This window comes from Vipera berus, assembly GCF_964194415.1.
Source record: "Vipera berus genome assembly, chromosome: 5".
In the NCBI taxonomy this organism is placed as follows: Eukaryota; Metazoa; Chordata; class Lepidosauria; order Squamata; family Viperidae; genus Vipera; species Vipera berus.
The window spans coordinates 16,129,622-16,138,757 of NC_138207.1; positions in this window are offsets into that span (position 1 = coordinate 16,129,622).

Below are 9,136 nucleotides of genomic sequence, written 5' to 3' on the forward strand. Positions count from 1 at the left end.
TCCGAAGACTCAGGGCGGCTTACAATTTAAGCACAAACCAATGTGCTTAGCAATAGCCTTCATTCTATGTATATGCCTGCTTATTAGGGCTTTTGCCCCCCCCCCAAGCGGCATTATTACAAAGTCAGCTTAATTGCCCCCAACAATCTGGGTCCTCATTTTACCTACCTCGGAAGGATGGAAGGCTGAGTCAACCTTGAGCCTGGTGGGATGCGAACCTGCACTAATTGCAGGCAGCTGGTGTTACTTAAGGAGGCATTAGCCCACTGCTCCACCAAGTAGTAATTGTTTGTTCTGTGGTTCTAAGGTGAAGTTTGTACCTGTCCTGTTTGGTTGCTGTGCCAAACAAGACAGTTATTAAGGTACAAATGACAGACTTAATTATTCCTCCATAGAACTGTATCACCGGATCTTTGGGCAATGGATCACTTGACTGTTTTTGTGGTGGGCAAACATACAAACTGCAACAATGTATTCCTGCAAAAGGTTTTTTTTAAAAAAAAAATGCATATTGCCAAAATACTGACAGGCTGTTTTCGAAGGCCGCTCAGGTTTTTTTTCCATGTGTGTTTTTCTTTTCATATTGCAAGCATGAAAGAAAATGCACAAACACAAAAATCATTCAAAAGAAAATGATGGGAAACAGTAATAAATGACCAACAGGTAAAATTATTATATTAATGGAACGAATGGAAGAACACAAAAGAGAATAGACATGTTAGTTGTGTTGGTTAAAGCTAAAACTGTTATAAACCTTTGAATAAGCTATATATTTAAAATATGAAATTACAGGTAGTCCTCGACTTACGACAGTTTGCTTGGTGACCGAAGTTACAAAGGCACTGGAAAAAGTTACTTATGGCCATTTTTCATACTACCATTGCAGCCTCTCCATGGTCACATGATTTACATTTGGATGCTTGCCCACTGGCTCATATTTATGACAGTTGCAGTGTCCTGGGGTCATGTGATCCCCTTTTGTGACCTTCTGACAGGCAAAGTCAGTGGCGAAACCAGATTTCACTTAACAACCATGTTACTAATTTAACAACTGCAGTGGTTCACTTCACGACTATGGCAAGAAAAGTCAAAAAATGGGGCAAAACTCACTTCTCACTTGGCCTAGCTCACATCTAAACTGCCTGCTTCTGGCGAAATAGGAAATCTAAGCCAAAGAAAAACATTGTGCCATGGGATGTTGGCGTTTGTGTGTGTGTGTGTTTGTGTGGGGGAATTAATAGGGAAAACGGCCCTTTGAAAATTGATAAATGGTTCTTAAATCCAGCCCTTAATGCTTAAATAATAGTCTTTTTCCAGCCTCAGTATAGTTCTCTTAGCTAGTCTGTGTAACAGAAGGACTGCCATTTTGCCTCCAACTCCAGTTTGTCGTTGTAGCGTGTCCTCCATCTGCAAGTGCCATCGGGTTAGACGAGATGTCTTCACAACGCAGACCAGCTGTTGAGAAATGCCTCAGGAAGTAACAGAAAGCACTGTCAAGAGCTTTCAACTGTTTATCTTGTTTAGCTAAACAGTAAAATGAGGTGTTCTTTGGATTTTTATTCTTTCCCCAGCATCGCAGTTTTGTTTTCTTAGCTCCATGCTGTGTAATACATTAAAAAAGGTTGGGGTGTAGAAGAATAGGATGGAAAATCTTGAGGGATGATTTCAGGGTACACTGAGAGAATTACATTCCTAAGTGATCCTGTATACAGTATATAGAATAACAGCATAACAGAGGTGGAGGGGGCCTTGGAGGTCCTCTAGTCCAACTCCCTACTCAAGCAGGAGACCCTATAACATGTCAGACAAATGCTTGTCCAATGTTTTCTTAAAAACATCCAGTGTTGCAGCACCCACAATTTCTGGAAGCAAGTCATTCCACTGATTAATTGTTGTAACTGTCAGGAAATTCCTCCTTAGTTCTATGTTGCTTCTTTCCTTGATTATTTTCCATCCACTGCTTCTTCTGCCTTCAAGCGCTTTGGAGAATAGGTTGGTCCCCTCTTCTTTGTGGCAGCTCCTTAAGTATTGGAACACTGCTATCATGTCGCTCAATAGTCCTTTTCATGAAACTAAACATACCCAATTCCTGCAACCATTCTTCATATATTTTAGCCTCCAATCCCCTAATCATCTTTGTTGCTCTCCTCTGCACTTTTGTAGAGTCTCAACATTTTCTTTATATCGTGGTGAGCGAAACTAGATGCAAATTTAAATAGGTTTTTTTTTAAAAAAAATTCTGAAACTGCCACCACCAGTTGGGTAATTTATTTCATTTCCCAGCATCTGGTTCTGAACTCTTTTTAAAGAAGTAATGTTAATGTTGCATGACCATTATAAAGGTATCAGTATCCATTTTTCATGGGGACGCGGTGGCTCAGTGGGTTAGGACGCTAAGCTTGTCGATCAGAAGGCCGGCAGTTTGGCGGGTTGAATCCCGAGTGCTGTGTAACAGAGTGAGCACCTGTTACTCATCCCAGCTTCTGCCAACCTAGCAGTTCGAAAGCACGTAAAAATGCAAGTAGAAAAATAGGGACCACTACGGTGGGAAGGTAACAGTGCTCCGTGCGCCTTTGGCGTCTAGTCATGCCAGCCACATGACCACGGAGATGTCCTCAGACAAGCGCTGGCTCTTCGGCTTTGAAACGGAGATGAACACCAGCCCCTAGAGTTGGAAACGACTAGCACGCATGTGTGGGGGAACCTTTACCTTTTATCCATTTCTCATCATGGATATGGGGAAAGGAATTGGCTATTATCTGCCATTTCATCAACCCAGCATTTTCCTAGTGGACATTATTGCATCCTCTTAAAATCATCACAGGTCTGAAATGGAGTGGAACATCAGAGAATGCTCTTACCGGTGGATTAGACAGCTGTGATACAGGTATTCTGTATGAAAATTCCGTCAATAAATAGGACCCAGGCAGAAAGCAAGAACTATACCACAGATCCCTTCTCTTAGCCAGCTAATGTACTTCTGTTCGCTTGAGTGCAAGCTTGGTTGTCCCATGGCCATTGTCTTTAGATTTTAGCCAGCCCAAAAGAGGCTCGGAGGAACCTTTCCAGATTCCTCCTTTTAATTTGTTTTCCTTGAGCAGATTAAAAAAAAAGGATGAACAAGGATGCCACCATACATAGGAGCCAACAAGTCTATAGCTGTCTTCCCATTGTTTCTTTTTCATTTATCTCCTGTAGCATGAAGACTAAAACAGCTATAGGGAGCCTCCATTTTTTGCAGAACTCTGTCACAAAAGTCACAGGAGCCATTCAGACAATACATAAGAGGGATTAGTTTAGTCCTAAATTTCTTTAGAGCTAAGCAGTTGGGGTAATTGATCCATTTTTCTTGTTCCCATTACATGCTTTCCCTCCACAAGACCAATATGTGTGTTTGTTGAAAGTTGTTTAAAGCTTATATTTAATATTCATACAATCTCTTTGCCTCAAAGATTAACTAGTAGACCTAAAAAGACCTGAAATATGGAGTTGGTTCAATCAACTTGCTAGGTGGAAACAACCAACCAAGTAATACAAGCATGTGTCTTAAATTCTTATACTTTTGACAGGATAGTAGAACGGGATAATAAACTTTTCCCTATCTTGGCGCCCTCTAGATATATTGGACAAATTTCAAATGTCCTAGTTAAACTGATTGACTGTTGAGAGAAAGGCAATTCAGTCCACATTCATGATCTGCTCTCTCAATGCCAGTATTTCATCAGCAGCTTCTCCATCTTTGTAGCCTAACAGAAATCTAGGAATCCAAAATCAAGGGAAGTCCTTTCTCCGCAGAGAATGCTAGCTTATACAACACTACACTTCAGGGCTGCTAAAAAAGACTTCAGTTGTGGTGCTGAATCAACATTCTCCCATTTTCCTAATAATGGGAGAGAGCCAGGACCAACGAGTCTCACTTGGAGCTGTCCACGGTCCTGCTCTCTCATGAACTACTAGATTTTATTTCCCTTATAGTGCAGTACAGTGTCTTAATTTGGCACTACCAGTGTTAACTTCTGCACAGTTCAAATCATATTGAATGGATGCCTGCCAGCTGCTAAAACCTGCTGTTGATAACAGACTGATGTAGCTATTATCCCAGTAAGTAAGAGGTATGTAATGAAATTGTGAGGGTAAATGATAAAAAGGCAAACTATTATTTGTAGGTCTCTGAGTATAATTCTAACCCTTAGAGATCCTGGCTGCAATTACCACATCGGTCCATTCAATTGGAGGGTGGGCTCCATCAAAGCTTTAAACAAAGAGAGAGTGGCTCATTGCTAGCACATTGCCTTCCCCAAAGAAGATATTAGGTGAAGTGAAACCAGGATGCTGATTGGAAGCTTTAATAATGAAGGCAAAGCTCAGATAATTGGGAACATATGGCCAAAACAAAGTCATTGGAAATATCCTAATGTTTGGAGAAACTGAAGGCAATTAAAGAGGAGAGCAACAGAAGACAAAATGGTTGTACCCTGTTAGCAATGGCAAAACTGTGAGGTTATTTCTCACAGACAATTCTGGTGGAATTGTGGCCAAGTGACAAAACTGAATCATTGAACAACAAAACTCACACACTTAATGTGCTGCAAATTCTAAATTCTCCTGTTTATAAAGAACGTTGGTAGCAGAGAAAGCTCTCTACCTGAAACAGTGCCATTTTTTAAAATGAAGTCGCGGAAAGGTCATAGACTAGTCAGACAGACCCATTCCTTGGTACAAAAGCAACTTTAGTAAATCATAGTTTGCTATAAAAGGCCTTCAAATACAGTATGTTGAGGATTCAGCTAATCCAGACATGTCAAACACAAGGCCCGGGGGCCGGATCCGGCCCGCGAAGTGGTTTCATGTGGCCCGCGAAGCCATCCTGGAAATAGTGAGGGAACGGCCCCCACTGCCTTGGCCCTGGCCCAGAGACCCTCCTTCTGCCAGAGACCCTCAGATCTGTCCCACTCCTGCCCAGGCCCCCATAGGCACCCTTGATGCGAACGATGTAGAGTTGGCCATGCCCACCCAGTAGGCCATACGCACTCTAGCCACGCCCACCCAGTAGGCCACGCCCACCCTGGCCATACCCACCCGGCCCCCTGAGGGCAACCGCAATGCTGATGCGGCCCTCAATGAAATTGAGTTTGACACCCCTGAGCTAATCAAACGATAACATTAGCTACTACGTTCTACCTAACCCAGATGGAAATGGAACAAGAATTACATCAAACATCAAAAACTGAGCTATTAAAGCAATATTTCAATGATTATAAAGGGGACACCAGCTTGGCAAAACTGTCATTTGGATGGTCTCCGTGGATTCAAATAAGAGGTGGAGGAAGAAAGGGAGACACATTTGAGAATTTAAAGACACTAAGATGGAAGCCTGATTGGCACAAAAGGAAGGTGAGAGTTAGATTTAAAGATTTAGACTTGTCTTTTTTTCAGGATTTGTAAGGACAGAACTTAAAAAATCTTTTTTGATGGACCAAGGGGAATCTTAAAAAAAATAAACTGATTTCATATTTAGGTTTTAGATTTTTATTTTATTTTATTTATTTATTTTATTTCCATTTATATCCCGCCCTTCTCCGAAGACTCAGGGCGGCTTACAAGCTTAGCCGTAGCCTTCAGTCTATGTATATGCCTGCTTATTAGGGCTTTCACACACACACACCCCAAGCGGCATTATTACAAAGTCAGCTTAATTGCCCCCAACAATTAAGCTTTTAGAATAAAAAATTGAATTATACTATAGAATTTAGAATCTTATAATATAAGATAGTATTTTATAAGTGTTGAATGGTTAAGACAAAAAATCTTTTCTAACAATTGGTGATTTGTTAAGATGAAAACTAGAATTTACTGTTCAATCATAAGAATGATTTGTAATGAACAATGTAAGTTTTGTAGACAAGAGAATTATTCTTTACTGAAATAGGGAATTGTAGGTTACCCCAAAAGTAAGCTTTCTTCTGTATATTATAAGCCACTTTAGAGTATTTTATTGCAATTAGGTAAAACTTAAAAACAGGATTTTGATATGTATTAGTCTAATTACATTGAAAACTTTCTTAATTGATTAGGCCATATCTAGAAATGTACTAACTTGATCACTTTGACTATGTGAAAACTAAGGGAATCAGAGAGGGAATCTTTATGGATGCAACCTGAACTATTTACAAACAATTTGTTATTTGTTACTTTTGACTACCCAACCACCATATTGCTTCACCAATACATGTATATGTAAATACTGAAAAACCAGTAAATCATAGTTTGCAATTGAAAACTGATCGGTCCACTGAATCCGCTAAAACCAACCCAACACAGACAGATTAGGACTTAATGCACCATGGAACTCAGCCAGTGTCAGAGCTCACCTCACACACGTGGCTAAGGATTTGCCGCTGCGTTTTCACTGTGCGCCGAACTTGGTTTGGTTTAACTTTGGCTCTGGGGTTTAGCCTTTTCTCCGAACCTGATCCGCTTAGTTAATTCATGGATCCGTAGATTAGGAGGACCAGGGAAAGGCGTTCCCATCAAGTCGTCAGAATCAGGTCAGTCAAGTCGCTGATAACGGACCACGCCGTGAGGACGCGACCGCTCACGTGTTCTTTCCAAACACTCTTCCATTTAGCCCGCTGCTGGGGACCGTCACCATCGCCTCCCGATCCAACCCCCCCCCCCCTCGGCACGTCTTCTTGTTCGACAGAGAAGCGCATTGGTGGCCTTTTATGTGCGCGCTGGCCATCCTCACTTCCCCCGGGCGCTCCGGACCGGATCGGGGGTCCTTGCTGGGGAGTGGGGAGACTGCTGTGCCCGTCGGGGAGGGAGGCAGAGCGGAGCCCTGTCGCCGCTGCGGAGGCTCCCGAACGTCGATCCCTTTTGGGGACGATTCCATACTCCGAGGAGTGGCGCGCATGCATGGAAATAAGAGTAAAAATGATGATGATGATGATGATAATCATACTAGGCTGCTGCTGCTGCTTCATTTCAACAGTCCTACCCAGAAAGAATCCCTTTTTCCCTTCCGATGCCTGAAGCCGCGCACTCTGACCTCTCTGCAGCCGGGGATCCGGGGCGTCTTTGAAAGCTGGGACCGGGCTCCTTCCCCGGGGACGCCTAGCCTTCCCCGGGGACGGCCCTGCCTCTCCTCCGCTTCGCCTCGTTCCTGCTGTTCCGCCGGCGTCACGCGGGCAGAAGGAGAAAAGTTGGTCGTGGAAGTGGGCTAGGTAAGCCGGGGACGGGGGAGGGATCGTGGTGGTGGAGCTGCTCCAGGAAGGAGGGATCGGTCTTTCTGCTTTAGGGGACCCTCATTCCACCCCCACCCCCCACCCCATAATGGAAACGCAGGAGGTTCCCTCCTGATCTTTTAGTTGCCTCTTGCAGATGTTGTAGCTGCGGTTTAGAGGTAGCGGGTGTCTTGCCTAACAACAATATTATTAATAGCGTTAATAGAATTATTAATGATACTGCCTAATAATAATAATAATAATAATAATAATAATAATAATAATAATAATAATAATAATAATAATAATAATAATAATAATAGATGGGAGGCTGGCACTTTCCCGTGTGCCCTGGAATTCTATAGCCATTGGAAGACTTATCCTGCCGAATGATAGTATTTTAGTTTACTTTAATTTGCTCTGCTCTCCTGAGTCCATAAAAAAGAAAAAATACGGTAGAATATTTCATCAAAGGGGATTTGATCAAAAGGCTCAACAATCAAAAGAAAATAAAACAATGAGATTGGGACACATTCAAACAGAATTCAGTGGAGTAAGCCAGCATTTTGACATTACTCCAGACTGAGAGATTTTTATCTTGATTGGTGATCTGCATCTGACTAGGTTAGGATGGGTGGGTGGATGGATGGATGGACGGACAATCAGACAAATTGTAAGATATGGTGCTCCCCCTTCTTTTAACACTTTTGGAAAATAAAAGCTCCACCGTTAGTTTATAGCTATTATATTTCTTCAGCTACGTTATATTTTATTAAATTTCATCATTTATTTTAAAAAATACCATTTATGTGGACTGAAAGCATGAGAAACTAAATATCTAGAATTTCTATCTTAGAAATTTCAGATATTTACTTTTTACTCCACTCTTGCTGAACAACAGACCATTTCTTCATAGAGCCTCATTTGTCTTACGTAAAATTTATCTGTGTAAAAATGGTGCAGGTTAGGCTAGGTTAAGAGAATAAAGCTGAATTCATACAACTAAGTCAATGAAAGACTAAATAATTGGTCTTGTTAAATTTGTCCATTGTCATTCTTGGGTTATTTTATTGCAGACTTTTTATGAATTTAATACTTAACGTAATAGATTAGAAAAGGGGTTTCTTGTGTTTTGTGAATGAATGCAGCTTACAAGTCCTGAAATATACAGACTGAGTTTGACCGGTCAACTAAGTCTGATTTCACTGCATAATAATTGATTCTTCCCTGAACTGATACCTTCCAGATGTGTTGGCACTATTAAATTCACAGGTTAAGCTTCTCATTATACCACAGTGACCTTTGATAATCCAGGTAAATAATGCAAAAGAATGCCTCTTGGTGGAAAAGGTTTCACAAATACTTTGGTGTCCGAAGTGGAAGTGATATTGACCCAAAGGGTCATATTGGTTAAAAGGATGGAAGTAGAAGCTCAGCCTGGTTTCTTTCAGAGTGTTGTTTCTATATTCCGGTGCCTACGTGCACATTTTTTAGTCAGTGACTGCAGCCTCTATCCAAAAAGGGATGTGAGCAGGTCCCTCTGGAGAGAAGAATCACACCTTTTCAAAGTAGACATTCCCATTTGCAGCAGCCCTCCTTCTACCGAGAGAACTCCAATGATGAAATAGACACATGAACTAGCTCATGATTAATGCAGAAGCAAAACAATGAATATCATAGATGAGTTACTTTGTTAGAGAAAGCTGAGTCTCGTGAAAGGACTGGAAAGTTTTTAGGTTAGTTTCCTCTTTCTCCTCTCCTCCAATCCACGTCTTGCTTACCTGGCATGTTTCTTTTCATTTAGCATATCTCAAGTTCTGTTTCCTGCCACCATCAGAGCCATTGCCTCCTCCTTCTCAGATATGAGGAGCAGCTGATATAGTAGTCCCTTCAGATCATCAAACACTGACTGA